The sequence below is a fragment of the Mesoplodon mirus genome (assembly GCF_964341445.2).
Source record: "Mesoplodon mirus genome assembly, chromosome: 2".
Lineage (NCBI taxonomy): Eukaryota > Metazoa > Chordata > Mammalia > Artiodactyla > Ziphiidae > Mesoplodon > Mesoplodon mirus.
In genome coordinates this window covers 120,188,658-120,214,032 of record NC_138977.1, presented here as the reverse complement: position 1 = coordinate 120,214,032, position 25,375 = coordinate 120,188,658, and the positions used below count along the sequence as shown (strand labels likewise).

The window sequence follows — 25,375 nt, the reverse complement described above, 5'->3', positions numbered from 1 at the left end:
TAATAATAAAAATAAATTTAAAAGTCCACGTATGAATAAAAAGGGAAAACAGCTTACAGCAAAGATCTCTGATTTTTGGCTACTCTGACTTACGCTTAAATTCTTTCTCTAATAAAAATCATGTTTGTAGATAGAAGAGGTAAAAATCTTCTATGCTGGCATTAAGAAAAAAACACAGGGTAGGCTGATGAACAATGCAAAGTGTGGTGAATTCTGTCTCACAGCAATGGGAAAAGCTGACGTGGAAGGATCGGAAAGCCTGCAGGACCCTCTTTCGTGATCGTTACTCATGCCGATAATCAAGATCAGGTGGGCTTTGTCCTGCTCCATGGGAGATGGCCACCCTCCCTGAGCTCACCACAGAACACCTGCGCTGCCGTCTGACAGTCACACACATCCTCTGATACCATCTCTGAGTGGTACCAATTTGGATAGGCACAATTTTAGAAGGTCAACTCCAAACACTAACTCATTTAATGTCAGTGATTTTTTTTAAAAAAGGCTAAACAACAAATTAGCATGTGACGAACCCCTCTTCAAATCAGAAAGTCATTTTTTCACTCAGATTATAACAAGGTGTAGTTCAGAAGACTGTTGGGTGTAAGTATGAAGGCGTAAGAGAGGCCCAAAATAAAAAGCACCAAATAACTTGCATGTCCTAGAAATGTAGTACATTATAATGAAGTGAAATTAGTAAGGGTAATTTTTTTTAAATCTCAGGAATTATGAAGAAAACAAAAACAAAGATGCTCAAGATTACCAGTTATTCTTGATATTCTTTATTTCTCTAATTTCTCCACATATTAAAGTTAGTGGATCAGTAATAATGTCAATGAATTAGTATAAAGTCATCAAACAGTAATTAAATTACATCGTTATATAAGATAAATGGCAAATGCTAATTTTTAAAATTCCTAAGTGAACAAATAACTCCGTTCTATCTCTGAGGGACTAGAAAGCATTTTAAACCTGAATGCTTAAAAAAAAAAATCACATTTTCATAGACACCTGGACCTACTGCTCTTTATCAGAAGAAGAATTTTGGGTGAAGATTACTTATGTCTCTATTTTTCGTAATTCTAGACAGACTTTAAATCCCTCTTCTTGTGACCTGAGGTTGTAATAAGAGGGAGAATGACATGTTTCTTGCATTTAATAATGCTCAATAAAAGATAAACCCAATTTCCTTGTCATCAGCTGCAAAGGAAAGGCATATGTAGCAGATCTTGAACAGTAACTATAAACAGGTACTAATTTAATAATGCAATTAATCCATATATGATTAATTGAGACAATTATGGTAAATTACTTGATACATTCTTATCAACAAAAAAGAAGGAAAAAAGAAAAGAAAAATCAACCTGAACTCTTCCCTAAGGAGTTCTCATCTTGAGAAAGTTTACTCAGGCCTCCCTCCAACTATCTGGTTTGTAACCTCAGCATTTCTCTTGTAAGAACAAATGGGAAAATCTTTCTTCGATCATCCACCCCATCCCATCCCTGCATTTAACAAACACCTCTTGAGCACCTACTATGTACATGAAAGGCCCTGGGGCTAAAATGATGAACAAGGTCTCTTGCTTTCATTTATTATGGAACTCAGCACAGTGGGGTAAATAATCAACAAACAAATAGATATACAACGTGATGTTAGGTAGTGATGATTTTCTTCATATCTTATGAAAAGATAACACATTATTGACTGGGGGATTTTTGCAGAAACTAACGTCTGTGGCGTTAATACATCTCCGGTCAATAATGTGTTAAGCTGAAGGATACAGAAAATGACAGAACGATACTCTGACCGCTCTGAGGATCTAACACTGAGCAGAGATGAAAGGCAGGGAGTGGCGGGTCGTGTGTCCGTGTGCGGGGGGAGCACGTCCGGCAGAGGGCCCACGAGCCCAGAGGGAGCAGTGGTGTGGCAGGCGGAGAGCAGCAGCAGGACAGCTGCAGGAAAAGGAGCGAGGGCAAAGGATGGCCAGAGGGGGTCCAGCAGGCCATGGTGAGGACGCTGGACACTGCTCTGAAAGTGACAGGAGGCCGATGGAGGACACACCTGATTAATGTCCGAAGAAGGTCAGTTTAGATTCTGTATGAATAAAAAATAACGACTGCAATAACCTCAATGTCACCCACTACCTAACATCCACTGGGCGTTTACTATTTGCCAAGTGCTACTCTAAGTAATTTATGTATAATAACTTATCTGACACAACTGTATGAGGTAACTAGTACCATCCTCCTCCTCTTCATTTAACTGTTAAGGAAACTGAGGCCCAGAAAGGTTAATTAAGGTTCTTAATGACATATGACAGTTGACCCAGGTATGAATGCAGGCAGTCTGGTTTAAGAACCCATGTAACTGACCACTGTACTAGACTGTGGTGTGTGTGTTGGGGGACTGGGGGTGGAGAGTGATAAAAGAAGACTGCTAATTGGCTACTGCAGTTTGTTTCTAGGAGAAAAACAAAAAAGAGGCTGACCAGGGTGGCAAGGTGGGATGTATTCTGAAGGCAGAAAAGCAACATGACGTGCTCAGAGACTAGAAGCGGAGAGTAGGAAAGAGTCAAGGATGACTGCAGGTTTCAGCCTGTGTAACTGAATGAATGGAGCTAACTATTTACCAAGATGGAAACACTAGGTGAAAGAGTGGTTTTAGTAACATGCACAGGGTAGGAAAGGAGTTTCTCAGCAACAGTCACGATGAGCCAGACATCCCAGAGTAGAACAGAATTGAAGACACCAGGATTGTGCCTCAAGATGGGATCTGTTTGTGTCAGTCACTTCTACTTCGCTTTCCTTAGGGTTACTGGAGGTACCTGGGGGAGGCCACTGGTGGCGGGGGGTCCAGTGAAATGAGAAGAGGCCAAACATTTGTTTGGTCTTGCCCCAGCCTTCAACAAGGGGCAGCATTTATCTGTGTCCTTTGAATTCCAAGTGAGACTTTTGGAAAAAATAAAAGATGCAATAAAAGCTTTAAACAATTGTATTAATTAAATTTTGTAATCCCTGATATAGCTCACTCACGCCCACCTAAATGTATTATCTGAGGTGCCATTACCACTTTAGCCTGGCCTGCTGTTCCCTAGATCCCTTTAGCTCTGCTCTGGTGGCAGGGACGCCACCAAATGTAGAGAAAGGAAGGAAGGCGAAGGGGATCAGTGATACACAGGGCCTGCATTTTATCTGCCAGCTTGACCTGTCAATACCAGCCACAGGAAAGGCAGCAGTACATTAGTACAACTGTAAAAGGATAAAATGCAAAACACCAGTGTAACCCAGCGAACTAGACGGCCTATCAATAATTACAGCTAACTGTGGGTGGCTATAAAATAAGAGTGATGCATAAATGAGAAGGAAGCAAGGCGATCCTGATTCCAGAACACAGACAAGCCCTTCCGTGCCTATAACTAGAGACTCTTAAGAGGAAAAGGGAGAGCCAAGCATACCCAGAAAAAGCAGATCGTCATGGAAAACCTGAGACCCAAAAGAGCCGACTCCTAGAGGTTCTGGATAAAGATAAATTTTGTAGGGAACATGCAAAGATTTGGAAGGGTCATAAATTCATTCAAGTATCTGTGTGGCCTAAAAATGACACAGTGAAACTGCACTTAGCAATGCATGTGTGTCCTGACACTCCTCCCCATTTGGATTCTAGAAAACATAAAAAGGTATTTCTATAACGTCTCATGAAATCTGGAAGCTGTTATATTTAAAACAAGTATTCATATTTAAATAAAGTTATCCTTAGCTATGGTTTGGTTTATCAAAATTTAAAGTTCCTTAAATGTAACACAGTGCTTCCAGGTTTGAAATAATATTTATGCTTTATGTCTTAACTGGTAATTTTGTTTTCCTGGTATATATATACATATTTTTTTTTAAATGTATTTATTCATTTTTGGCTGCGTTGGGTCTTCACCGTGAAGCCCGGGCTTCTCACTGAGGTGGCTTCTCTTGTTGCAGAGCGTGGGCTCTAGGTGCGCGGGCTTCAGTAGTTGTGGCTCGTGGGCTCAGTAGCTGTGGCTCGTGGGCTCCAGAGTGCAGGCTCAGTAGTTGTGGCGCTCGGGGTTAGGTGCTCCACAGCATTTGGGATCTTCCCGGACCAGGGATCGAACCTGTGTCTCCTGAACTGGCAGGCAGATTCTTAACCACTGCGCCACCAGGGCATATACCCTTCCTGGTATATTTTATACATATTTGTGTAAAAAAGACTCTTGATATTGCTGTTCTTGTTTTGTTTGTTTTTAATATGCAGATTCTTATTCACAATACTTCTACTTCTAATAAATTCAATTTATTTTCTCTTAATCTCTTGATAAAGCAACTAATAACAATTCATTCAACACTTGATTTTACCTGCTTGAGCACGTTATTAGTCTAGAAGTCATTAGCAGTATTAAAAAATATTTATGCAATATCTACCATATCACACTACAAAAAGGGTCAGTGTGATATCTGTCTGAAAGGACTTAACTGGAAAGAAAGAAAACACCAGGCACTTACAAATCAACTGATAAAACTGAGTAGTGCAAATAATAAACAGGAAAATAATTCTGAAAAAAAGGAATTATTCATGTGGGATAAAATAAAGGGACAAGGCTCTGAGCTACACATGACCCCAGCTTATCTTTAAAGGACAGATGTGATCTGGAAAGGTGAAGGGATAAAAAGCAAACAGTATAAGCATGACAAATATAGGAAAACAGCTGAGGGGACAGTGGGGTATTTTTATAACCGTCTGCTCTGTCACTTAATTACTTAAGTAGTAAAGTTAATTTGGTAAAAATAGGATGAAATCTTGAAAATTCAGCAGAGGAAGAAGGACATGAAAGGTAGGTAAGCAGCAGTGAGCCACTGTGGTCCCTGGGTAGCAATGGCCGCAACAAAAGCTTTTAAGAAGGCAGCTTCCCTATTCTGGGATTTATATGCAAGATTATTGTAAGATAATGCACACTGCTATGGTCTGAATGTTTGTGTCCCTTCCTAAATTCACATGGTGAAATTCTAACCCCCAAAGACTTAGGTGGCGGGACCTTTGGGAGGTGCTGAGGTCACAAAGGGGAAGCCCTCATGAATGGATTAGTGCTCTTATAAAGGGGTTCTGGAGGTAACCCTGCCCCTTCCACCATGTGAGGACACATCCAGAAGTCACTGGCTACGAACCAGTAAAGGGCCCTCACCACACAGTGACCAGCATGGTCGCCTTGATTTTGGACTTTTCAGCCCCTAGGGCTGTGAGCAATACATTTCTGTGTTAATAAGCTACCCAGTCTGTGGTATTTTTTTATAGCAGCCCACATGGACTAAGACATACCTATAAAGGATTAAAACTGTTCCAAGAGATTTACACTGTATGCACTGGTCCTAAGGATAAGGAAAGGCATTAAAGTCTACGAAGAAAAACTGAAATATCTCTAGCCCTAGAGATTTGCTGGGGATTGGAGCAATACTCCCTGGTTGTCCTTCTGTCCTTTCTGAGGAGCAGGAGACACGACCTCACATTCCTGTAAGGGTTGGGTTGGAAGACAGTGGAAGAGTCTAGACATTAGCCTGAAAAAGAAACAATGCAATTGCCCACTATATCATTCTGAGGTACATTCCTAATCTGACATCTCTTTGAGACACCAAGTTGAAATATTTCAGTTTCCCATTAGGAAAAGTCTATTTAAACATAAGCAAAACAATTAAATACTATTTTTTCCTTTTTGATATGAAAATATACATGATTGAGGACGTTCTTAAGATAAGAAACACCATAAATTTGTTTTTTACTCTAAGAATAAAAGGAAGGAAGAGGTTTGCGATACCTCTTTGGAATCTGAAGACATTTATTTCTGGCATTGGAAGGCTTGTATTCAATATGAAGTTGAACCAGGAAACTTTTTTCCTTTTTCCTTTTTGAACTGAATTATTTTAAAACATTGATTCAAAGCTAAGAAAAGTAAAATTTTACAGGCTATCTAAGTACTATATTTACCCTGAATGAGGGGAGGAGCTTTACAATCTGAAAATGTATTCTATTAAACCATACTGCCCCAGGGTCGCCAGCCCTCTGCCCTTTGTAGATGTTGACAGTTAACATTCAGTAAGCACCTACCTGGAGCCAGGCAAGGATTACCGTCTCACCTCGTCTTCACAAGTTTATGAGGTTAGGTACAATTAATGTATCCATTTTGGAGATCAGAAAACTGAACTATAACGAGAACAGAAAGCCTGCCAAAGGCCCCAGAGACCCTGTGGGGCCCAGAGGGAAAACCGGCGGCTCTGCAGCCTCCCCAGTTCCTGGCTCCAGTGGGGCCCTGTTCGGCCTGACCGCCCACCTGCCACAGCGATACGCACGTGCGTAAGGCTCGGTCCTCCCACGTCCAGATGTGCTGCAGAAAGGTTTCCTCTAGCCCTGCAGTTACAGCTTTTAAGTCTCTTCCTCCTTCATTCCCAAAGCACACGCACCCACCACTATCACTACCTCTGGGGTCCACAAAATCTAGCTCAAATACAGGGAAAACAGGTCATCAAGAGAACTAGACTAACAGCAGGTTGGTATTTACTATAAGAATAATCTAGTTTTTAAAACTGCAGATTTCAATTACACCTGCTTAGTTAATCTCGTTTCCTAAAAGAGACAAAAACTTCATAAAGTTATGAATTTGGTTCACTGAATTAATTAGCATGTTAAATAGGGGTACAATCCACAGGCATTTAAAATTTTAAGTCTCTTGACTTATTTGCTAAACTTTAATGTTATAAATAACATATCTCACCATAAATAGACTTTGTGTTTGGGGAGGTAAATTTTTCAAATCTATATCATGGAAAAAATAAAACTAGCACAGAGAGAAAGGATAATAGCAATAAGAACAAGGGCAGTTTCGCCTCTAGTCCACACAGGGCAATAAAGACTGTTCAGAAGATCAGTATTGGATAAAACTTACTCAACTAATTCCACGTAGAAAGAGAAGAATGTAAAAGGAGGTACCAAGACAGTATTATGATAGATCATGGCAGACTTTATGGAAGAAGAAGGCACTTCAATTCACAGAGTGAATTAACTAAGGGAAGTTTTAAATGAGAAAATAAAGAACATTACTCAGATTTGCTAAAGCCAAGGGTTCATGAGAAGGGGGAAGAAAATGGAAAAGGTAAGATGGGCCAGATTTAGGAATAAGGAACCTTTATACTACAGGTAGAGGGAAGCCATCATTTTGGAGCAAGGGAGCAACATGATCAGAGAACTGTGCTTCAGAAACATGACAAGTAGAATATAGGGTGGACTTGGGAAAGGGGTCAGGAAGAAAAACGACACTGAGGAGACCAGTCAGATCACAAGTGCAACAGACAAAGAAAAGGAGAGCCTGACAGAGAGGAGGGGCTTGGTGAAGAGTGGGGAAAGAGGGAGCAGGACAAAGGAGCAACAGAATGGGGAGGGGTAAAGACTGAGGAAAGTGAGAGGCCTTAGTATGTGCTCTCACAGATAGAGCAAGGGACAGGGTGGAATCAAAGACGGTTTAAGAGGGTTTGTGTCTGGTTGAGATGAACAGACCATTACTGGAAGTAGGGAATATGGGTTTGGGAAAGACGAGTTCCTCTTTGTGGACATACTGAGTTTGCCATGCTGCTAGGCCATCTGGGTGGAGATGTTCAAAAGGCAGTTGGGAATGCGAGTCTGGAACTCCAAAAAGAGGTCATGGCTGGACATGCGGGTTAGGCGCCATCTTCACAGGGGACGGGGAAGCGACGCGGCTGCCAGAGAGCGCCACGGAAGGAAGAGCGTGGAACAGAGGACACGTTCTTATGGAATAAACTCATTTAGAGTAAGAACTCATTAAGCTTTGTTGCTGTCCTCATCACAGGAAAATGGTTAAATAACTAGCCAAAGGTTGACCAATTGTAAATGAATTTTGACTTTTTTTTTTTTTTTTGCGGTACGCGGGCCTCTCACTGTTGCGGCCTCTCCCGTTGCAGAGCACAGGCTCCGGACGCGCAGGCTCAGTGGCCATGGCTCACGGGCCTAGCCGCTCCGCGGCATGTGGGATCTTCCTGGACAGGGGCACGAACCCGTGTCCCCTGCATCAGCAGGCGGACTCTCAACCACTGCGCCACCAGGGAAGCCCTTGACTAATTTTGTTACTAATTCTTTTTTGACTAATTGTAAATGATTAAAGACATATTATAAAACAGGACATATAAGGGCCTTTACATTGTTTCCTTAAAACGTTTTTAAAAACTTTTTGTTATTATAAACAATACTGTGACAGAGAACAGTTTTGGAGCTCTAATCACTGTAAACATCCTCAATAACTCCCTAAAATCAAATTCCTGGAAGTGAAAATATAAATCTTTAAAAACTTTTATTGCCAAAATGTCCTTCAGAATCCTATACTTTGTATGAGTACGTATATATTCCCACCCATTTGTCAACCCTGGCTGTCAAGTTTTATTCTTTTAAAATAGTTAAAAACTTATATTATTAATGTTTTAATCACATCCCAATTTATGAGTAAACATTTTTCATATTTTTACTTGCTGTTTAATTCTTTTGTTGACTGCCTACTCACATCCTTTATTCACTTTCCTATTGGGTTATTCATCATTTCTCTACTGATTTTTGAGAGCTCTTTATTAATCTTCTATCATATAATACAAGAACAATTTCAACATTTTTACTATGCTCCTATAGAATATTTTAATACAAGCTAGTTATAATTTGTGTATTAAGGCAGAGTATAACCATAATAATTACTAATATAAATCAAAGTTTTAAAAAGTCCAAGACACTCTTATCTCCATACTCACAGGAATGAAAAATGCAGGGAAAAAAAGGAAACATAATAAATGTATTGCTCCAAATTACTCCTCAAATGGCCCAACAATGATGGACTGTTTAATCCAACACCAGACACACTACTTTCCTTACTGGGCCCTAATTCTAGCCCCAAAGAAAAAAAACTTCAATATACATTTAAAAATCAACCTGCTTAAGAGCAATGTTCCAATAGGCAGTGTAATCTAGAGATATATAATGATGCCTTACTGTACCCCTTTTTCCTTTTAGCAAGGAATCGATAAAGTTCTACTTTACAAAATTAGTAATCGGTCTGGGGAAGCAGTTTATATTTGAGCTGCCTGGCTCTGCTGTCAGAGGAGACCTATAATTTGTTAGCCTCGGCTGCAATCTCACCAGCTCTGCACAACTCTTCCTCAGGTTCCTAAGCCGGGCTCTGTGTTTATGGCAGTCACCTGCAGCACCCCAAGCTGAAACCTGAGGAGGAGGACAGAGCAACCTCTCTGCACAAGGAGGTGGGGATCCCGGGCAGGCCTCAGCTGGATCTCCAGGAGCGACATGACTGCGTTCCAGCCCATGCAAGGAGGTGCACAGGTAAGACACAGTCTCTGACAGCTATGGCAAACTTGTCTTATTATTGATATAACTCTCTGGCAGAGTTTGCAATTTAGCATTCAAACAAACAAACCAACCCCCCAGCTGCTTAACATTACAAACATTCACTTCAGCACCTCGCTAGGCCTGGGGATACAGAGATGAAAGTTCAACACATGCTTCCTGAAATTCCAGAGTCTGGAAGAGAGGTGTGATTTAAACTGTTTAAATTATTTCAGCATAGAGAGTGCTTATTTGTTTTAACGGACTGGAGGGCTTGGATTAGAGGGTCCTGATATTCATCCTGGATTGTCAGTTAACATTTGCAAAACCACTCCTGGATACAGACAGTCATTGGTTAATGCTGAAAGCTTCTAATCAGAAACCTCAGGTAAGCCCAGGATCCTTATCTCTCTTCAAATCCAGAGAGTTTGGTGATTAGCATAATAGATATTAGAAATGACTACAGTATTAGAAAAGAGTGGTGAGTAAGCTGTGTGATTTGGCTAGATATCAAACAGGGACCACTGCTCTTACATGAACACATACATAGAAGTCTAGTGAACCCAGTGGCCTATACTCTTTGGGATGGTACCCTGGGCCTTAAGGTTCCTGCTGGTTCTGCGATTAGTCCCCTCTCAGGGAATTCTGTTGTTTGATCTCATCTAGGTTAAAATGAATACAAAACCATATTAGCACTTCTGCCTGGAATAAACCTTTCATAAAAGGTGCTTGTCAGAGTTTCTAAATGAATGGAGAGTAGAGATTCCACCCAGTTTAGAAAACCGTCTCTAAGACTATTTTGTGTGTGTGGCAGAGCTCAGTCTGAGTTTTCTTTTCATAGTAACATGCCACCTGGAAGCTCAGTTTGGGGGGAGTAGATCAACAGTACTCACTTATCTGTAGCTGCAAACGTGAGCAGTGTCTCTCAGAAAGAGCCTAACACCTAAACAACTGAATTGGCTCAGGTGGGTCATAACAGGGAGACAGTCACACAAAGGCATCCAGGACAGTGTAATAAACAAAACAGAGTCTTATACAAGGTATTCAGACAGCAAAGATGATCAATGCACTCATGGGAATGGGGCGGCAGAAAATACTTGCTGGAGAAAGTGACAAATGAGCAGAATTCTGAAGGATAAAAACAGAACTTTTCCAGAGTAGGGGGAGATTCTGAGTAGAGGAAACACAAGATTTGGGAAAAGCAGAAACAAATACGGCACCCTGAGAGGACCACAAACAGGTGAGCACCGCTGGAACATGAAGGGGCGGGGCGGGACGGGGGTGGGGGTGGGGGTGGGGGAGATGAGGCAGGACGGACGGGCAGGGGCCGGCAGAAAGGCTCTCAACGACTTGCTCAGGAGTTTGTTTGTTTTACAAGCCAGTGAAGCCAAATGTGTTCAGAAAGAATCATTTGGTCTACTTCTTAAAATATGGTTCCAAACCCCACACTGGAAATCTTGATTTAGTAAGTATGGGATGAGGCCGACGATCTCAGAATTTTCAACAAGCACTCAATAGGATTCTGATTATCAAAGGGCCAAATTTCAAATCATAGTAGCAAAATAATCATATTTCAACTTTCCAAACATCACTCAGGCTACTCACAGGGGATGGAGTGGATGACCTGGAGTTAGAGGTTACTGACATGCACGTGAAAGATGTGAGCCCGGATGAAGGGGCACAGGACTGGAGAGGACAGGAAAACTAAGGCAAAATTAAGACTGTGAAACAGACAGGATTTGGTGCAGTGACAGAGAAGGAAGAACGCATTAAAACAACAACCACCTTAAAAATATCCACTATTTGTTCATTCATTCAACAACTATTTTCTGAGCATTTACTATATGTCGGACACTGTTCTAGATCTTGGGGGTACAATAATGAACAGACAGATTAAAAAAGTGACTGCCTTCAGGGAACATGTTCTGTTAGGAGGAGAAAGGACAACAAAATAATTAAGTCAACACAGAGCACAATAAATAGTACGTGAGAAGATAAGCATTGTGAAAAAAAAGAAACAGGAATGGGGAATACAACGCTGGGGTTATAATTATTAATGGGGTGGTCAGGCAGACCTCTCTGAGAAGCTGACGTCTGAGCAAATCTGAAAGAGATGAGGAACTGAATGTTCCAGGCACAGTGTGCCTGGCCTGTCGGAGGGAAAGGAGCGCCAGTGTGCCTGGAGAGGAGAGAGCAAAGCAGGGGACAGTGGGAGATGAGGTCAGAGGTGAAGATCTGGGGGCTGTAGACACCACTGAAAGGACTAAGTAAGAGAGAAGTCGCTGGAGGGCTTTGAGCAATCTGGCTGCCACGTGGAGCAGTGGCTGGAAAACTACCGCCCACTGCCCGTTTCTGTTAGTCAAGTTTTATTGGAACATTCATTTGTTTACGTATTACCATCTATGGCTGTTTTCATGCCACGACAGGACTGAGTAGCTGTGACAAAGATTGTTTGGTCCACAAAGCCTAAAATTTTTACCATCTGGCCCTTTGCAGAAAGTCTGCAACCCCTGATGTGGAAAATAGACTGAAGGCTGGCAAGAGTGGAAGGCAGGAGGTGAGTTAGAAGGCTACTGCAATAACTCAGGTGAAGTACGCTGACGCTTGGATCACAGTGGTAAGAAGCGGCTGGACTCTCCTTCTGTTTTGAAAGCAGAACAAGCAGGATTCCCACAGGGACTGGTACAGGGTAGAGTATGACTCTACGGTTCTGGCTTGAGAAGCTGGAAAACTGTAACTACCCTAAATGAACGAAGACAACAGCTGGCACAGGCTTAGGGAAGGGGCTGCGGGAGATGAGGAGGCCAGTTTTGGACACGCTGAGACTTCGGGTTCACGAGACGCTGGTAGAAAGACAGTCCCTGCTCCTGAAGAACTTGCAGTCCAGAGGAACGGAAAGGAAAACTAATCATTTCAACACAACCAACAATTAAAATGACCAGACTAGGCACTGAGCATTATTCCACTGGGGGGAAGCTGGGATCAGGGAAAGCTTTTTTTTTTTTTGCGGTACGCGGGCCTCTCACTGTTACGGCCTCTCCCGTTGCGGAGCACAGGCTCAGCAGCCATGGCTCACGGGCCCAGCCGCTCCACAGCATGTGGGATCTTCCCGGACCGGGGCACGAACCCGTGTCCCCTGCATCGGCAGGCGGACTCTCAACCACTGCGCCACCAGGGAAGCCCCAGGGAAAGCTTCTTGATAAATGGGTCTTGAAAGAAGAATACAAATTAGCTAGGCAAAGAGGAGAGGGAGAACATTCCAGGAAAAGAAGAAGTCACAAATGAAGACAAGGAACAGCACGGTGTTACGAGCTCAGGCGTGTGCTGTGTATAAACTGCAAGCGGGGGAGCCCAAAGTGTGAGCACCAGCCTGGACACATGCAAAGCCCCTTCCTGGAAGGTGAGTGCTCCTTGATAATTAACTTGATTTTATCTGGTGGGTAATAGGGAGCCACCGAAGAGTTCTGAGCTAGGAAGTGATACAATCAGCTCTGAGTTTTCATTCACTTGAGTAGGTGATAGAGTAGCACCAAAGTATAGCTGCAAAGTAATGAGTCTGCTTTTCTTACTGGAGCTGGCAAACAGCTAGCTGTTTCCTCTTTTGGGTCACTCTATCGAGGAAAAAACGTTGGGTGTTTTTTTTTTCCTTTGGCTGCGTTCAGTCTTCGTTGCTGCGCGCGGGCTTTCTCTAGTTGTGGCGAGCGGGGGCTACTCTTCGTTGTGGTGCGCAGGCTTCTATCGCAGTGGCTTCTCTTGTTGCGGAGCGCAGGCTCTAGGCGCACGGGCTTCAGTAGTTGTGGCACGTGGCCTCAGTAGTTGTGGCTCGCAGGCTCTAGAGCGCAGGCTCAGTAGTTGTGGCACACGGGCTTAGTTGCTCCGCGTGCATGATGATGATGTGGGATCATCCCGGACCAGGGCTCGAACCAGTGTCCCCTGCATTGGCAGGTGGATCCTTAACCACCGCGCCACCAGGGGAGTCCCTGGGTTGTTGTTTCTGTTTTGTTTTGTTTTGCAATTCCAAATCCTGTGTTTTTTTTTTTAATTGAAGTGTAGTTGATTTACAATGTTGTGCCACTCTCTGCTGTACAGCAAAGTGACTCAATTATACACGTATAGACATTCCATTTTTATATTCTTTCCCATAACGGTTTATCAAAATGCTTTTTTATTTTTAATTTTCTTGATGTAGAATCAATGCAACAGTAACAACAAAAGTCAGATGTTTAAAAATATTCCCAAAATGAATGGGTTCAAATGCAGTTCTTAAAAGTTTAAACTTAGCCCTAGCCTCAATGCTTGGAGAGATACTCAGTAGTCACTAAAATGCTTTTTTCATTTTAAGACTTAATAGACAAAGTCAGCACTCTTTCTGAGTTCATAAGAACATATAACTCATGGTCATAAAAACATGTAACTCAAGACTCTTAAGAAATCAATAATTCCAATAATGAGCTGATTCTTTTTTTTTTTTCCAATAATAATAGCACAACTCTCTTTGTAGGCAGAGAACCAAGCACTTCTGAAAAGCTTTTGTGGCGTGACTGACAGAGATTCAAGTCGCAGCATTTGTGAGAGGACGAGTTTACTGGGAGAGAACTCCAGTTTACAGGACTTGCATACAGTGCATCTCATTTCATTCCTGCAATGGCTCCATGAGTCATGCAGGAAAGCGACTACCTACATTTTACAAATAAACCTATCTGGGCTTTGTTTTAAGTGCTGAAAGGTTTAATATGCCTCTCCATACCACTGCACGGGAATGTAATCAATGTAAGAGCCAGATCTGGTCTTAGAAAATAATTATGGCCCGGTTCAAATAAAGTTAACCTCTATTCTACTTTTATCACTTTGAGTGAGTTTAATGCTCTTTTTTTTTTTTTTTTTGCTGTACGCGGGCCTCTCACTGCTGTGGCCTCTCCCGTTGCGGAGCACAGGCTCCGGACACACAGGCTCCGCGGCCGTGGCTCGCGGGCCCAGCCGCTCCGCGGCATGTGGGATCTTCCGGGATCGGGGCACGAACCCGTGTCCCCTGCATCGGCAGGCGGACTCTCAACCACTGCGCCACCAGGGAAGCCCCAGTTTAATGCTCTTTTAACGTTCTTTGCTTTTCACATCATCCTTAAGATACTTGCTTAACTATTTATGAATTGCAATATCTAGACACCTTTATAATACTTATTTTATGGGTTTTCCGATCAGATTTTGGACTCCTACAGGGCATGAACCAGGCTTTACTAATCTGTGCCAAACACAAGTGCTCAACTATGTGCTGAATAAATCAATTAAGGACTAAGGGGGGAGGTTGGGAATAATGTAAACAACTTTAATACATTTAAAATAGAAGTTGAGTTTTACCATCTATGCTAAAGGTTGACAGCAAATTATTAGGTCATAAGAAATAAATTTGAAGTTCAACAGCTTTCTACTTCCAAGGGATGACAAAAATAACATACACACCACACACACACACACACACACACACAAACACACACTCACACAGGCAGGGTTACTAAATTAAGTCTACAGACTGGTTTTCATTCAGTACCATGTGACTTTATTTTGGCCCTAGGCGTAGCTTATTTTTAAGAATGCTCAAGTGTACCTAGTGAGTGGTTTAGAAAAACAGTCTAAAAGGAATACAAGATTTCCATAACAACTATTAAGAACTCAAGTTCTCTAAACCCTTATGCCTAGTGACTTCCAGGCCTATTGCCAGTAACTAAGTACTGACATCCAGGATTTCCAACCCTTGTTCCCACTGCCCTCCAGAACAAGCATCTGTGCCACTCTGCTTCTTCTCCCCTATTCTTCAGAGCCACCTTTTTCTGAGCTACAGTTTTCTGCTGGCCCAGGTTACTCTTTATGTCACAATGTTTATTGAATCCTGTTAATAACAGATCTATCCAGCTCATCTGATCAAAATCATTATGTGTAAATCTACTGTAGGCAGAATTTTACCAACTGTTATTCAATATTATCTCTACATACGCTGCTAATGAAAGAGGAAGTTTTGTTTTGGTTCTGGAGGGTGATGGGGCCCAGTGACTCTAACCAAAGTGACTGATGGGCCACTGCTATAAGGATGTGATTAATTTGCAGAGAATGTTGCAAGAAGTCTTGCGGTGAGGCTCCACTTTTGTATGCAATTTGAGAGAATTTTAAGTAAATTAATTATGAAGAACCAACCAGATACACCTTGAAAAAATTCTCATATATTTGATTGATAAGATGGTGAAACATGAGCTGGACAAACTAACAGGTTGCTTCTCTGTAAATCCCACACCTGGCCCCTGTCTGCCTGGAGATTCTATTCTGTCTTTAGCCTCTACCTAATCTACCTTTTCATCAATTTTTTTTTTTTTTTTTGGTGTAAACATCTCATATCTTAAAAGGCTTTGCAGAGGATAGTAATGCAACAATACAAACTTTTCTTCTCCCAAACACCTAACATGCAAACCAAACCACAATGGTTAAAATTACCTAACAGAATTTAAAACTAACAGCAGAAGCGTGAGAATAGTTTATATGATTCTCAAATGTTACTTCCCATTTCTCTACAACTCTTCAATTACATTTATTTCTACCCAAATGTAGCCACTCAGCATCCTGACCACAAATTTTGATCATTATCAATGATCTTGAATCACAAAAATAGAAGAATCTATCAGTGTAACTTTTCTGAAGGGGAAGAGTTTAGATAAATATATGTAACAGGAAAACAACCACCATTTATTGAGGTATTACTACGTGCCAGCCACTGTGCCAAGAACTTTATACTCATTCTTTCATTTAATTCTCACAACTCCTGGGGGGCAGAGTAAACTATAAAACGGGGGTAAGACAGTTTAGAGAACAGATATCTTAAAAATCAAAAACACTCCCCAAATCTAGGAGTTTGGGTTGACCATAAACTTAAACCAGCCACTGTGTCACTAAAAAGCTACTGCGACATTAAGCAACATTAAACAGTTCCTAGATTCTGTACTACTCAGGCCATATCTGAAGCCTATATCCATTTCTGGGGACACATTAGAGGAAGAATACTGACAAGCTGGAGTATTATTAAGAAAAAAAAATGGCCAAACAATGTCCAGTAAGTAACAGTGGTAGAAGTGAGCAGGTCTAGCATGGAGAAGACACATCCCCAGTGGACTGTCATCTCCAGAGTGCAGGGACCAAGTCAGATAAAATAGCACCCCATCTTACATAGTGCTTTCCAGTTTGCAACATGGCTTTTACATCCCCAAAAGGCCACATGAAATAAAGGAAGGACACAGGGACTGCCTGCACTGTAGGTACTGGGTCACTGGGGAGGTTATTTGACTTTGCTGTGCCTGATTTCTCTTGTCTGTAAAGTGAAAATAACAACGGTATACCTGACCTGCATGGCAAATAAGCTAGGACACAAAAAGTGCTTAAAACACAGCCTGGGAAACAGAGAGTGTTAGCCGTGTTAGCTACGACCGACAGCTGTGGGGCGTGGGAGAAGTCCCAAACCTTCAGAGCCGTCTCCTCATTTGAGAAATTAGAATTAGCACCCTCTCATATGAGGATGTGAGCTAAACAAGACAACAAAGGAAAGAGTTCTGTACATCTTAATTCCTTTCTTCCTTCACGAACACCTTCTTTATAATCTCTACAAGAGCCTACTATGCACCAGGCACCTTGCGAAGTATTGATAGAATCTTTATATCTCATTTAATCCTTACAACAGTTGTACAGAATGCTAATGTCCTCATTTTACGGACAAGGCCACTGAGATCTGGAATGGCTAACTTACCTGAGGCCGCAGAGCTAAGCAGCCAGCTAGACTGTGAACCCAGGTTTGCTGGACACCACAGCCCAGTTCTGAGACTCCACACTATGTGGCTTTTCATGCACATTCCCTCGTTTATGCATCTTGGCAGCTAGCAACATGCCTAATAAAATGTTTCTTTAATCAAATAAACACATGCTAGCTGTGCTCCCCTTGGCACAATTGTCCTGAGGAAAGAGGAGTGCAGAGCAGCAGAGGCAGAAATCCCCCGTCTCTGCTGCATCTGCCGCTGAGTGGCGGAGCTCGTGGACCACGTTGTCTAGCCAGCTGTCTCTGGCTCTGAAACGAGGAACCTGGACTACATAACCTTCCAATCTAGCTCGAAGACTATACGTTCCATCTGGCAGTACTTCTGATATAGCAGAAATTGAAAATAGAAACTCTAGAATTCTAAAACTGGAAGAGACCATAAAGGTCTGGCCCAAACTCTTCAGTTAAGAGACCCCTCTAACTAGAGATCCAAAGGACAAAAATCTGCATCTCCCAATTTCTAATCCTACACTGCTTCCTTTATAATGACATAGAGCAGACATTTCAAACCGACAGGATTAGAAGAAATATAACTGGCATCACAACGCACTTAATAACGGATGCCAAGATTAAACAGCACTTGGTAACTCTTATTGGTCTAAAAACTCAAACTTTATTAGTCAGCCCGGAACACTCACTGCTTAAAATAAACATCTCAAATGAGGACACATTAGGATATCGGCTCAGTTTTGTGAATATCCAATTCTAATAAATAAATGGGGTGACCTCAATAAATTACTCTGATGACAAAAGCCTTGCAGAAGCACTATTAGCTTTATTTTGTTTTGTTTTGTTGAAAAAAAAGCATTTACAGAAATACTGGGTAAGATTCTTAAACTACTGTTATAAAGGCTCAACCAAGATTAACAAAAAAATGTTCATAATCTCTAGAGACACACTAAAATGCAACAATTCAACATATTCAAGGATGGTATAAAAAGTCTTAGAAAAAAATAAAGTGTTCTGTGGCTAAATATAAAAAGCCACTTGTGAGATTAAAATATAAAGCACAGGGAATTCCCTGGCGGTCCAGTGGTTAGAACTCCGCGCTTTCACTGCCGAGGGCCTGGGTTCAATCCCTGGTTGGGGAACTAAGATTCCACAAGCCGAGCGGCATAGCCCAAATAAATAAATAAATAAATGGCACAAAACATTTTAAAAGGAGAAAAATGAGAATTTAATTTTTAAAATAACAAGGAATTTCCACTGTAACATTTAAGGTAAATGTTAAGTCACATTAACAAATGTTTATTAAAAGCATATTATATAGAACAAATGGTAACCTAGAGCTGATTCACTATGCTCTAAACCGCTGTTAACTCCCCAACTATAATAGACGAACTGTGAAAAATACAATGAAAAAAACACAAATAAAATGTTACGGCAGGTACTTCCCTGCTGGTGCAGTGGTTAAGAATCCGCCTGCCAATGCAGGGGACACGGGTTTGGTCCCTGGTCTGGGAAGATCCCACATGCCACGGAGCAGCTGGGCCCGTGCACCACAGCTGCTGAGCCTGTGCTCTGGAACCTGCAAGCCACAACTGCTGAGCCCGTGCGCCTGGAGCCCGTGCTCTGCAATGGGAGAGGCTGCTGCAATGAGAAGCCCAAGCACCGCAGCGAAGAGTAGCCCCGGCTCGCCACAACTAGAGAAAGCCTGTGCACAGCAACGAAGACCCAAAGCAGCCAAAAATAAAATAAATAAAATAAAAACAAATAAATAAAAGGCTCTTAAAAAATGTTATGGTGGTATAGAGGAGATAAAGCAACTTATAGTATAATGGTTAAGCTAAGATTTGCAGCTGGCCAGCCTGAATTATAATTCAGCTCTGCTACTTACTAGCTACGTGTGGGGATACCAACAGTACAGCTGTCCCTCAGTATCCATGGGGATTTGTTCCTTGGATACCAAAATCTATGGATGCTCAAGTTTCTTATATAAAATAGCACAGTATTTGCTAATAACCTATACACATTCTCCATACATTTAAAATCATCTCTAGATTACTTATAATACCTAATACAATGTAAATGCTATGTGAATACAGCTGACCCTTGAACAGGGATCAGGGGTACTGACCTGCCACGCAGCCAAACACCTGAGTATAACTTATAGTTGGCCCTCTGTATCTGAGGTTCCTTCAGATCTGTAGTTCCGCACCCACAGATCCAACCAACTGCCGATAGTATAGTACTGCAGTATTTGCTAATGAAAAAACTGTGCATATAAGTGGACCTGTGTTGTTCAACTTGCATTGTTCGAGGGTCAACTGTAGTTGCCAGCATTGCAGCAAATTGAAGTTTTGTTTTTTGGAACTTTCTGAATATTTTTTTCCAGTATTTCTGATCCACAGTTGGTTGAATCCATGTATGCGGAATCCACGGATAAGGAGAGTGGACTGTATGTATCTCAAAGGGCTACTGTGAGGATTAAAAAGAGAATGCATATAAAGGGCTAGCATTGCACGTGGTACCCAGTAAGCATCCAATTAATGTTAGCTATTATCATCATTCCTGGTACACTCCTCACACAGTCACGGGGGACGCCATCCCTGCCCGTGTGTGGACATCTGCTTTGGTTTGCGCAGCATCCATTCCCCCTTTTCTCGTTCCAGCAGCCTCACTTCCTAGGGCAATGCTGATCTGTCATCCTCAGTGCCTATGTCTGGGGGAGGCTCACTCTCTACCCTCCAGGTTCAGCACATGGTTCAAGCCTGGCCAGAGATTGGTTCACAAATAAGCACACAGCCCAAGCCAACCAGAGCCAACGGGACAGGACTCGACTCAAGGATTTTTGTCAGAGCCCCTGGTAAACAGAAGCTCTCTTGCTATGTACAGCTGACCCTTGAACAATGCCAGGGTTAGGGACAACAACCCTCCGAGCAATCAAAAATCCAAGTATAAATTATAGTCTGTCCTTTGTATACATAGTTCCTTCATATCTGTGGTTCAGCATCTGGGGATTCAACCAACAGCAGATCATGCTGTATTTACTTTGAAAAAAATCCTATAAGTGCACCCCCTGCAGTTCAAACCCCTGCTGTTCAAGGGTCAACTGTGTATCACCAGGATGTAAGGCTGAAACTACTGGCCAGAGAAGAGCATGAAGAGAGCTTACAAGAGAATAACTAATACAGAAAACAAGGGCTGAGAGGTCAAGTTTTGATGATACTGCTCGAGCCCTTGGTTCCAACTATGTGCCAGAAGGTCAATTACTAGACTTATAGTTATGGGAAGCAATTAATTTCTCTTTTGGCTTGCGTAAGCCCATTTAATGAAATTTTCATTTTCTTTTGTCATTTACACCTAAGAAGATCTAATACACCTGGTATCAATCGCCTCCCAGAATGTAGTAGAAGGGCGTGGATTTGGTTCTACCACTTACTAGCTGTGTGACCATGGACAGACAATTTGTGTAAGCCTACTCGATGAGAGGATAAATGTGATAATGCATATAAACTGCTCAGTCTTCTGCCTAACAGTGAGTAAACACTCAATTAGTAGAAGCTATTATTACACCACTGACTCCCAAATTGATCTTCATACTTGACCTCTCTTGAGTAGCATGTCTATATTACCAGTGGACTGGCCATCTCCACCTAGATAGTCCCCTATCCAGCCTCAAATTTGACATTTCCCAATCTGATCTTATCCTGCCTCCACACTTCCCATCTAAAACAAAACAAAACCCTCACTGGAGATCAATTCCTCACTGATTAATAATGTACTCTAAGCAGTCTCTAAAACCAGAATTCTAGGAGTCATTCTAGACTGAGCCTTCTTCCCTGTTGGCCAATCAATCACTAAGTCCTGATAAATCTCTACAGCCTGACAAAAAAGAATTTTCCTCTTCCTGGTAGATAAGAACAAGGGCAGAACTCCTCCAAATCCAGGATGTGTGACCTCATAGGCTTTCAAGAAGACCTCCAATCCTTCTACCCCTCCTTCTCATATTTCTCCTTGTGGCTTCATTTCTTTCTTTATCCAGAATAGAGTTTTTGTTAGCCCTTTTATTTCTCCCTCAACCTCACCCTGTAAACTAACAAATTTACACCCAAGCTACTCAGCACTGCTGGAAAAAGTTATTACCATGCAGACTAACACCTAAACAACTGAAAGTGGTCTCTGACCTCAGCCGGACCTTCAGAATTGCTTGGCAATTTCATCCTAGTCAATTCATTTGTACTCCTCAAAATGATTATTCCAAACCTCCATCACTCACCTCTGTCAGCCATTATTTCAGCTCCAACTCTTTAATTCAATAGATGGAGATGTTTCCTACTTCTCTGAGGTAATTAAGGCAATCAGGTAGAAACTTCTTCAACTTCTTACTCTCAGAATTCTTAATGTATCTAATCTATAGGTCTCATCACCTCACTTCCCTCAATCAGAACAGCTGGCGTGTACAAGATTATACAACACAGTGATGGAATAAACGAAAGGGGCATTCTTTCTCCTATGGAAGGATAATCCTGCCTATACAGTGCTTCTGAAATTTTAACACACATTTAATCACCTGGGAGTCTTACTGAAAATCCATATTCTGATTCAGGAGGTCTGCAGTGGGACATGAGATTCTGCGCTTCTTCCAGCAAACCAATGCTGCGGGTTTGCAGCAAGGTTTGGAAGAGCAGGGTCTAGATTCCATCCTGTCTCATCTCCTCACAGACCTTTCACTCTAAGTCAACACCTTTATCTGCCATATCTTCACATCTGTTTCTCTCTCAGCTGTTCCCTCCCCCAACATGTAACATACCTGTCTTTTCTACTTTAAAATAAGCCCTTTCTCAGCTACCATCCAATCTTTTCGGCCGCTTTGCTCCACAGGTAAGTTTCTATGAAGAACAGTTATGCCAAGGGTTCCCAGACTTTCTTGGTTCACATAGTAATTAGTGTCACAGTAATTTTTTCATGGCACTCCTAGGCCAAAAGAAATACCTGATTCTTCACTTCATTAAGTCATATGGGCCAAACCACTTAGCAAGTATTTAAATCCTAATAATTTAGCGTCTGTTGGGCACTGCATAACTTTTCAAACCTTGGAATCAGCCTCATTTCCTGTTTCACACTGATTTTTAGGCAGTACTTGCTTTTTTAAAAAAATCAGAGTAAGCACTGAAAACCCAGCTTCACAAAGGTATGACATCACCAAAAGGAATATAGTGACCTAACGGTGTGGTGTCCAAGAGATATTACTGTATTTCCCTTGAAATTTTAAAAATATTCATGGCACCCCTGTGAGTTTGCTACAGTGCCCTGGGCTGCCTTAACGCACAATTTGATAACTGTGGGTGGTCTACGTAGTTCTCAGAATAGCAGCGTGTCTCGGAAGGTTGTTGGAAATGCAGAATCTTGGAATTCACCCCAGGCTTACTGATTCAGAATCTCTACAGGATCTTCAAATGACTCCTAGATACCATTAAAGTTTGGGCAAAGTCCCAAACTATGCCCGCCCCACCTTTTTAATAAAAGCAATATGTCTCAAGTTCTAATCCTAATTAACCCTCTCTGCTGTATTTGATACTATTGATCTTCTTGCACCTCTATTCTTCCTTGGTTAAAACACCACTGTCTTTTGGTTTCCTTCTTTTTCTTTCAATATGCTTTCCTCCCATGCCCTTTCTCTACCAAAGAAGAGTTTTCCTTCCCACAGGGCTTCTGTAATTAGCACTCCAGTTGCTATGCAAAATTCTTTCTCCAGGGGACGGCACTCAATCCTGTGGCTTCAGCTATGACCTATATGCTGACCACCATAGTCCAGATGGCTCTCTGCAGCCTTAGACCTATAAAACCAATTTCCACTTGTACATACACAGGCATATTAAACTCAACAATTCCAAAACAACTTACGTGCCTGTCAACGCTGGTCTTCAAGTTGCTGTTCTTCATATAGTCTTTCCTTTACCAAGTGGCAACCTCGGTCAATTTCCCTAGAGAAGCTTAGAAATCATCCTTGACTTACCCTTCTCCACTTCCCTTGCCCTATACACTCAATCAGATCAAATGTCCCTTTGCTATGTATGCCTGGATCTCTACAGCGCTAGTACTTCTATCTTAAAAGAGGTCCTTATCTTTTCCTTGGATTCCTAGTAACAGCCTCCTGACCCCTCTCCCTGCCTCCAGGACTGCCATGCCCTGCTCTAAACCATTCTCTGTACTCCATCCAAGTTAACTTTCTAAAATCAAAATCTGATGTCCCTGCCTTCCTCTAATCCTTCAGTGGCTCCAAACGCCTAGCAGTGCTTTTCAAAGTTTTCCAGCAAATAGCAGAAGGGTCTGCAGATACAGATCTAAGAAGCTCACTATAAACAAGACCTTTCTTGCAGGGCTCAGTTTTATCTTAAATAGTCATTTCAATTTTACATTCTATTCCATGGTTAGCCACTGATGTTATGGCAGATTCAAGTAGTTGCAACAGAGACCATGTAGCCCACAAAGCCTAAAATAACTACTATCTGGCCCTTTGGGAAAAAGTCTGCTGACCCCTGCATTACACCATGAGTACTGTTAAGGCTAGGATTGTGTTTTACTTGTCTTTACGTCCCCAGCACATGCCTAGAGAAAGTACTAAAAAATATTAACTTAAGGAATTAGAATGCTGCTAGGAAGAGCTCCAAGGGCTCATAAGGGAGCGCCAAGGGGCTCACGTGTCCACCAGGTTGATACAGGATGCCCCCAAGCCCTAAGGAAGATATACAGCATCCAACAGAGATTTTCTTCAGTAAAGGGACAAATCAACATCATGTGCTTCCTGGCAAGAGGCATTGAGAAGGACACAGCAACACTTGGGCGATATTCCTGACAAAGTCACATAACCCTAATCTAATAGTTAAACAATGTCAGACAAACCCAAACTCAAGGACGTTCTACAAAATAACTGGCCTGTACGCTTCAAAAATGTAGGCGTCATAAAACACAGGAGGTCTGAGGAACTGGTTCAGATTAATGGAAACTTAAGAGACATGATAACTGAGGGCTTCCCTGGTGGCGCAGTGGTTGAGAGTCCGCCTGCCGATGCAGGGGTCACGGGTTCGTGCCCCGGTCCGGGAAGATCCCACATGCTGCGGAGCGGCTAGGCCCGTGAGCCATGGCCACTGAGCCTGCGCGTCTGGAGCCTGTGCTCCGCAACGGGAGAAGCCACAACAGTGAGAGGCCCGCGTACCGCAAAAAAAAAAAGAGACATGATAACTGAATGCAATGTATGATCCAAGATTTTCATTTGTTATAAAAGACATTATTGGAATAACCTGCCATATCAGGATAAGATCTGTATATTAGGTAACAGAATTATCAGTGTTAATTTTCTGATTTTGATTATTTTTGTATGATTATATAAAACAATGTACTAAGGTAGCTAGTGGTAACACGTGTCATGCTTGTAATTTATTTTCAAATATTTCAGAATACATATTGAGACAGGAAAAAAATGAAGCAAATGCACTAAAATGTTAACATTTGGGAAATCTGGATGCAGAGCATTCAGGAATTCTTTGTAATAATATTGCAACTTCTCTGGAAGTTGTAAATTAAAAAAATTTTTTTAATTTAATTTTATTTTTTTGCTTTATAACAAATTTAATCAGTTATACATATACATATGTTTCCATATCCCCTCCCTTTTGCGTCTCCCTCCCACCCTCCCTATCCCACCCCTCCAGGTGGTCACAAAGTACCGAGCTGATCTCCCTGTGCTATGCGGCTGCTTCCCACTAGCTATCTACCTTACGTTTGGTAGTGTATATATGTCCATGCCGCTCTTTCACTTTCACAGCTTACCCTTCCCCCTCCCCATATCCTCAAGTCCATTCTCTAGTAGGTCTGTGTCTTTATTCCTGTCTTACCCCTATGTTCTTCATGACATTTTTTTTTCTTAAATTCCATATATATGTGTTAGCATACAGTATTTGTCTTTCTCTTTCTGACTTACTTTTTTTAAGAAAAAAATAAAAGAGATGTTCCTTCATCACTCAGTGAGATCGGAAAGGCTGAGATGAGATAAAAGAAATAGAATACTACTATACAGAGGTCAAAACAGGTTCTGAAGAAACTGCCACTAAGCCCATCAGACCTAAAGCTATTTTCCCAAAGAACTTCCATGTACCACTGCATCACTCACACATGCATCTAGAATGGCTAAGAAAGTATTA

At 41.8% G+C, this 25,375-nt stretch overlaps 1 protein-coding gene across 1 annotated transcript in view; it reads right to left on the bottom strand.

The window, feature by feature from the left end:
* EGLN1 (egl-9 family hypoxia inducible factor 1) overlaps positions 1–25,375 on the bottom strand; it is a 59,210-nt gene that overhangs the window by 11,488 nt on the left and 22,347 nt on the right. The window lies entirely within an intron of this gene.